The sequence below is a fragment of the Chiloscyllium punctatum genome, chromosome 27 (assembly GCF_047496795.1).
Source record: "Chiloscyllium punctatum isolate Juve2018m chromosome 27, sChiPun1.3, whole genome shotgun sequence".
In the NCBI taxonomy this organism is placed as follows: Eukaryota; Metazoa; Chordata; class Chondrichthyes; order Orectolobiformes; family Hemiscylliidae; genus Chiloscyllium; species Chiloscyllium punctatum.
This window is the reverse complement of record NC_092765.1, coordinates 34,655,716-34,664,011: the sequence shown is the minus strand read 5'-3', so window position 1 is coordinate 34,664,011 and position 8,296 is coordinate 34,655,716.

Genomic DNA, 8,296 nt, shown 5'->3' with positions numbered 1-8,296 from the left:
CGGCGGTGAAGGAGGCCCAGGACCACCATGTCCTCGGCAGCGTGGGAGGGGGAGTTGAAATGTTGGGCCATGGGGCGGTGTGGTTGATTGGTGCGGGTGTCCCGGAGATGTTCTCTAAAGCACTCTGCTAGGAGGCGCCCAGTCTCCCCAATGTAGAGGAGACCGCATCAGGAGCAACGGATACAATAAATGATATTAGTGGATGTGCAGGTAAAACTTTGATGGATGTGGAAGGCTCCTTTAGGGCCTTGGATAGAGGTGAGGGAGGAGGTGTGGGTGCAGGTTTTACAGTTCCTGCGGTAGCAGGGGAAGGTGCCAGGATGGGAGGGTGGGTTGTAGGGGGGGCATGGACCTGAACAGGTAGTCACGGAGGGAATGGTCTTTGCGGAAGGCAGAAAGGGGTGGGGAGGGATATATATCCTTAGTGGTGGGGTCTTTTTGGAGGTGGCGGAAATGTCAGCGGATGATTTGGTGTATACGAAGGTTGGTAGGGTGGAAAGTGAGCACCACGGGCGTTCTGTCCTTGTTACGGTTGGAGGGGTGGGGTCTGAGGGCAGAGGTGTGGGATGTGGACTAGATGCGTTGGAGGGCATCTTTAACCACGTGGGAGGGGAAATTGCGGTCTCTAAAGAAGGAGAGCATCTGGTGTGTTCTGTGGTGGAACTGGTCCTCCTGGGAGCAGATACGGTGGAGGTGGAGGAATTGGGAATATGGGATGGCATTTTTGCAAGAGGTAGGGTGGGAAGAGATGTAATCCAGGTAGCTGTGGAAGTCGGTGGGTTTGTAAAAAATGTCAGTGTCAAGTCGGTCATCGTTAATGGAGATGGAGAGGTCCAGGAAGGGGAGGGAGGTGTCAGAGATGGTCCAGGTAAATTTAAGGTTAGGGTGGAATGTGTTGGTAAAGTTGATGAATTGCTCAACCTCCTCGCGGGAGCACGAGATGGCGCCAATGCAGTCATCAATGTAGCGGAGGAAGAGGTGGGGAGTGGTGCCGGTGTAATTACGGAAGATTGACTGTTCTACATAGCCAACAAAGAGACAGGCATAGCTGGGGCCCAAACGTGTGCCCATGGCTACCCCTTTGGTCTGGAGGAAGTGGGAAGATTTGAAGGAGAAATTGTTAAGGGTGAGGACCAGTTCAGCCAAACGAATGAGAGTGTCGGTGGAAGGGTACTGTTGGGGACGTCTGGAGAGGATAAAACGGAGGACTTGGAGGCCCTGGTCATGGCAGATGGAGGCGTAGAGTGATTGGATATCCATAGTGAAGATGAGGCATTGGGGGCCGGGGAAACGGAAGTCTTGGAGGAGGTGGAGGGCGTGGGTGGTGTCTCGAATGTATGTGGGGAGTTCCTGGACTAGGGGGGATAGGACAGTGTCGAGGTAGGTAGAGATTAGTTCAGTGGGGCAGGAGCATGCTGAGACAATGGGTCGGCCAGGGTGGTCAGGCTTGTGGATCTTGGGAAGGAGGTAGAACCAGGCAGTGCGGGGTTCCTGGACTCTGAGGTTGGAAGCTGTGGGTGGGAGATCTCTTGAGGTGATGAGGTTCTGTATGATCTAGGAGATGATGGTTTGGTGATGGGTGGTGGGGTCATGGTCGAGGGGGCAGTAGGAAGAGGTGTCCTCGAGTTGGTATTTGGCTTCAGCGGTGTAGAGGTCAGTGCGCCAGACTACCACTGCTCACCCTTTATCCACTGGCTTGATGGTGAGGTTGGGATTGGAGCAGAGGGATTGGAGGGCTGCGCTTTGTGAGGGTGAGAGGTTGGAGTGGGGAGGGGGGTAGACAGGTTGAGGTGGTTAATGTCCCGGTGGCAGTTGGAAATGAAGAGGTCGAGGGCAGGTAATAGGCCAGCGCGGGGTGTCCAGGTGGATGCAGTGTGTTGGAGGTGGGTGAAGGGGTCCTCGGAAGGTGGGCGGGAATCCTGATTGTGAAAGTAAGCTTGGAGGCGGAGGTGACGGAAGAAGTGTTCGACGTCACAGCGTGTATTAAATTCATTGATGCGTGGACGGAGGGGGATGAAGGTGAGTCCTTTGCTGAGGACTGATCGTTCGTCCTCAGTGAGGGGGAGGTCTGGAGGGATGGTGAAAACTCGGCAGGGCTGGGAGCTGGGATCTGGTGTGGGTGTGGAGCTGGGAGTGGGGGCGGAACCTGTAACTGGAGTGGGTATGATGGTGGGGGGAATGAGGATGGAGCCATGAGCAGGGATAGTGTTCCCCTCGGGGTTCTGTGGGGTGAAGCTAGTGACAGTGGGGTGTGTATCAGCAGAATGCAGGTGAGTGGCGCTGGTGGGGGCAGAAGTGGTGGTGACCACGGCCGTAGGGGTGGCGGAAGTCACTGAGCGTGTGGCATCAACGATGATGTGAGGGGTGGAAGTGATGTCACGTGTGATGCATGAGGAATTGTGAGGGGCAGAAGTGGTTGTGGGAGTGGCCGTGATGGGGACGAAAGTGACATCATCAATCAGCGTGGGAGCTGCGATTGCAGAATGACCAAAAGGAAGGAAATGGTGGAACATTGCAATTGATGGTCAGCCTGAGCCTGCTGCTAAGGGGTGACACTGACTGCTAAAGTCTTGCTGTTATCTAAGGATCCTACAGAATCTTACAGCAGTCCAGCAAATGGTGTTCCAACAGATAACTGGGACTGTTGATGGACCAGTGAGCACCATTTTGAATCAGTGGGTGCAGGCTGCTCCCAGTATTCAACATCACTGCTGTTGAGCTTCGAGGGAAGTTTCATGAGTGTCTTTGTAATATTTTCTTTGTCCTCCCTGGATTGTAGGCTATTTGAGAATTGAGAAAAATAGGCCCTGCCCCAGAAATCCTTCTCAGCCATTTAGATTCAGTGTCAATCAAGATGTAAATGGCTTTGGGACCAAACTCATTAAGGCTGAGGCAGATGAGAGAAGGAAAGACGATGCACATAGGTTAGTTAAAAACTTAACCGCAAGTTGCTGATGATCCCTTTTAAGACAACAAGTTCATCCTTCTGAATGTTTGGAATTAATAATTAAGAGGGAGCATCAATTGGAGCAACAAGGCTGCTTTGGTGTCAAATCAGCATTACACAGTGACTGACATTGCAACCTGCCTACTCTGTGTGTTTCTACAGCACACTCCAAATACCCATGCTAAAATCCTCACCAAGGTGGCATTTGGCATGCATCTCATGTGAAGTGCATGCCATTTTAGTAACAAAATAGCACCCATAGTATTACAGCTGCAGGTGCTATGCTTTGAGGTTCAATTTTACATTCATGACATTTTACTGCATTTTACAACGATATGGAGACAGAGGAAGTTTTGCATTTCTAACAGTAAATAAAATACATGCCTCCTTTTTATCCTGGCTTTTTGCTGCTGCCAAAACTCTGCTTAGGAGATATACAAATGTATCAGAATAGACTGGAAGGGACAGTGGCATAATGGTAATGCTGTTGGATTAGTAAGAGAATAGTGTAATGATGCTGTGGCTTTAAGAGGTCTATTTTGTCCTGATTTCTTTTATGGAAAGCTTGAGAGACAGGCACCGTGCAGTCTATGAGAGATTTAAAAAACCCAACGCCTCACAAGTTGTTAAAGTTGGAACCATCCATGGGGCCTGAGTGGGGTGGTCAAGCTCTCACAGCTCCAGGAGTTTTAGTTAGTTTTCAGCAGTTATTGCTGGGGTCTCAGCAGGGTTGGAAGGCAGTGAATCTCTCCCAGCTTCGGCACATGCATGCTCTCTTTCTCTTGCTCTTGCTCCCAATTGTCTTTTGATGTTCTTTCCTCCTGAATTGGAAATTAGTTGCTGAATTTGCCTTTTTGTCAAGGGTGAGTTAATGGGATGTTACTAGATTGGAACAGTTACTGTTCAGAAGTAAAATAATTTGTTATTCTGTTAAGTTTTCCAAAAGAGTTAAGCTATTCCAAGTTCCTCATTCCTTTGTTGTATTTTAACTATAATGTCTGAATAAATTATGTTTTGCATAAAGTCAAATAGTTTGACCAATTGATTGCATCTAGAAGACAGCACCCCGTATTTACCTGTAAAATAATAAAATGTTAGGGTCTAGGCTACCTTCTTAATATATTTTGAGGGAGTCTGGTCTGATCCACAAGAAATAGGTCACAGAATGGAATCTCTATAGTCCAAAAGAGGCCATCCACTCCGTCAAATCTGCACTGATCCGCCAAAGAGCATCCCATCCAGATCTAACTCCCCAACCTATTGCCATAACTCCAGATTTCCCATGGCTAATCCACCTAACCCACACATCCCTGAACACTATAGGCAATTTAGCACGGCCAATCCACCTAACATGCACATCTTTGGATTGTGGAAAGAAACCAGAGAACGCACTAAAATCCATGCAGACACTGGGAGAATTAGTAAACTCAACAGACAGTCACCTAAGGCTGGAATTGAACACAGATCCCTGGTCCAACGACTCACCCTCCTGCTCTAAGGTGAATAATAATGATAAAATCTGGAATTGAAACATAACGAAGCAATTATGACTTGTTATAAAAGCACATCTGATTCAATAACATCCTTTGAGGAATCAATATGGACCATCCTTACCTGGTCTGGGTATGTGTGACTCCAAAATCGACAGCAATGTAATTGACTCTTAACTGCCCTCTGAAATGGCATAGCATGCTACTCAGTTCAAGTACCTGGGAAGGGTAAGCATGCTCATATCCTATGAAAGAATAATGTATTTTAAAAGGTGGAATGCCAAAGGAGGAATTATGTAAGTATTGAGATATTTGAAAATATGAAGAACAACAGATGTACAGCATGGAAACAGACCCGTTAGACCAACCCGTCCATGCCGGCTTAAGCTATCTTAACCTAAACTAGTCCCATGTGCCAGCACTTGGCCCATCTCCCTCTAAACCCTTCATATTTATACACCCATCCAAATGTGGTAATTGTACCAGCCTTCACCACTTCCTCCGGCAGCTCATTCCATGCACACCCCACCCTCTGTGTGAGAAAGTTGCTCTTTAAGTCCCTTTTATACATTTTCCCTCTCACCTTAAACCTATGCCTCTGGATTAGTGGTGCTGGAAGAGCACAGCAGTTCAGGCAGCATCCGAGGAGCAGTAAAATCGACGTTTCGGGCAAAAGCCCTTCATCAGGAATAACCTATGCCCTCTAGCACTGGACTCCCCCACCCCAGGGAAAAGACTTTGTCTATTTATCCTAGCCATGCCCCTCATGATTTTATAAACCTTTATAAGATAACCTCTCTTCCTCTGATGCTCCAGGGAAAACAGCCCCAGTCTATTCAGCCTCTCCCTGTAGCTCAAATCCTCCAACCCTGGCAACATCCTTGTAAATCTTTTCTGAACCCTTTCAAGTTTCACAACATCCTTCCAGTAGGAAGGAGACCAGAATTTCATGCAACATTCCAAAAGAAGTCTAACCAATGTCCTGTACAGGGGGCAACATGACCTCCCAATTCCTATACTCAGTGTTCTGACCAATAAAGGAAAGCATACCAAATGCCTTCTTCACTATCTTATCTACCTGAGGGTCCACTTTCAAGGAGCATGAACCTGCAGTCCAAGGTCTCTTTGCTCAGCAACACTCCCCATGACCTTACCATTGAGTGTATAAGTCATGCTCTGATTTGCCTTTCCAAAATGCAGCCCATCACATTTATTTAAATTAAATTCCATCTGCCACTCCTCAGCCCATTGGCCAATCTGATCAAGTTAATCTTTGCTGACCACTACACCTTCAATTTTGGTGTCATCTGCAAATATACTAACTATATCTCCTATGTTCACATCCAAATCATTGATAAAACTGACAGAAAACAGTGGACCCAGCACCGACCCTTGTGGCACTCCACTGGTCACAAGCCTCCAGTCTGAAAAACAACCCTCCACAACCACTCTCTGTCTTCTACCTTTGAGCCAGTTCTGTATCCAAATGGCTAGTTCTCCCTGTATTCCACAAGATCTAACCTTGCTAACCAATCTCCCATGAGGAACCTTGTTGAACTTGCCTTAATGAAGTCCATATAACCCTTCCTGATGAAGGGCTCTAGCCCGAAGCACCGATTTTCCTGCTGCTCGGATGCTGCCTGACCTACTGTGCTTTTCCAGCAACACACTGTCAACTCCATATAGATCATGTCTCCTGCTCTGCCCTCATCAATCTTCTTTGTTACTTCATCAATCAAGTTAGTGAGACATGATTTCACACACACAAATCTATGTTGACTATCGCCAATAGTCCTTGCCTTTCCAAATGCATGTAAATCCCGTCCTTCAGGATTCTCTCCAACAACTTGCCCACCACCAATGTCAGGTTCACCAGTCTATAGTTGCCTGACTTTTCCTTACCACCTTTCTTAAATATTCGCACCATGCTAGCCAACTTCCAGTCTTCCAGCACCTCACCTGTGACTATCGATGATACAAATATTTCAGCAAGGAGCCAAGCAATCACTTCCCTAGCTTCCCACAGAGTTCTAGGGTACACTTGATCAGACCCTGGAGGCTTATCTACTTTTATGCATTTCAAGACATCCAACACCTCCTCCTCTGTGATATGGACATTTTTCAAGAAGTCACCATCTATTTCCCTACATTCTATATCTTCCATGTCCTTTTCCACAGTAAACACTGATGCAAAATACTTGTTTAGTATCTCCCCCATCTACTATGGCTTCACACATGAGCTGCCTTACTGATCTTTGAAGGGCCATATTCTCTCCCTCGTTACCCTTTGTCTTTAATGTATTTGTACAACCCTTTGAGTTTTCCTTAACCTTATCTGCCAAAGTTATCTCATGTCCCCTTTTTGCCCTCCTGATTTCCGTCTTAAGTATACACATACTGCCTTTAAACCCTTCTAAGGATTCATTCGATCACTCTTTTCTATACCTTACATATGATTCCTTCATTATCTTAACCAAAACCTTAAATTCTCTCATCTTCCAGCTTTCCCTACACCTACCAGCCTTGCCTTTCACCCCAACAGGGATATACTGTCTCTGGACTCTCGTTATCTCATTTTTGAAGACTTCCCATTTTCCAGCCGTCCCTTTACCTGCGAAAATCTGCCCCCAATCAGCTTTTGAAAGTTCTTACCTTATACCGCAAAATCATTTTAGAACTTCAACTTTTCGATCCAATCTATCCTTTTCCATCATTGTTTTAAAATGAATAGAATTATGGTCGCTGGCCCCAAAGTGCTCCCCCACTGACACCTCAGTCACCTGCCCTGCCTCATTTTCTAAGAATAGGTCAAGTTTTGCACCTTCTCTAATAGGTACATCTGCATACTGAATCAATAAATTTCTTGTACACCCTTAACAAATCTCTTTCCATCTAAACCCTTAACACTATGGCAGTCCCAGTCTATGTTTGGAGAGTTAAAATCCTCTACCATAATCACCTAATTATTCTTCGAGATAACTGAAATCTCCTGACAAATTTGTTTCTCAATTTCCTGCTGACCATTAGAAGGTCTATAATACAATCCCAATAAGGTGATCATCCCTTTCTTATTTCTCAGTTCCACCCGAATAACCTCCCTGGATGTATTTCCAGGAATATCCTCCCTCAGTACAGCAGTAATGCTATCTATTAGTAAAAACACCACTCCCCCTCCTCTTTTGCCCCTCTTTCTGTCTGTTCTATAGTATTTGTATCCTGGAACATTAAGCTGCCAGTCCTGTCCATCCCTGAGCCACATTTCTGTAATTGCTATGATATGTTCCTATGTTCCTCACCATGCCCTGAGTCCGTCTGCCTTCCCTGTTCAGCCTCTTGCATTGAATTAAATTCAGTTTGCTTTCAATGCAGATGAATAGATAAATGTGTGTACATCCAAATTCAGCATAATTATCTCAATCAGCCCCTTTAAACTGCACAGATATTCAGTAAGATCATGGTTGTTTTGATTGAATTTCAATGGTTATTGCTTGATTGGTTCTCTCAGAATGGAAATCAGGCATCCAGTCTCCATCGGAGCTGGTAAACCAATTTGTAGAAGTGCAAAACTGTCATTTCATGCCCAACATTGATTCATATCTGAAATAAACCAGAATCAGTGGGCAGGAGCCCGAATTGCTGAAAGAACCCACACAACCAATTCCCAGCAATGTTGATAAGAATGGGCCTGGAGATTGGTGATGGAGGGAAAGAATGAATAGGAAGTAGGGAAGCCAGGGATAAATAGTGTTCTGCTCCTCCCAAACTGTAAGAAACCTCTAAAGGTATTTAAAAATCACTTACCTTGGCCTCCTTTATCCAGGATTGTTGCTGCCATCAGCTTTTGCTGACACATTGCAGG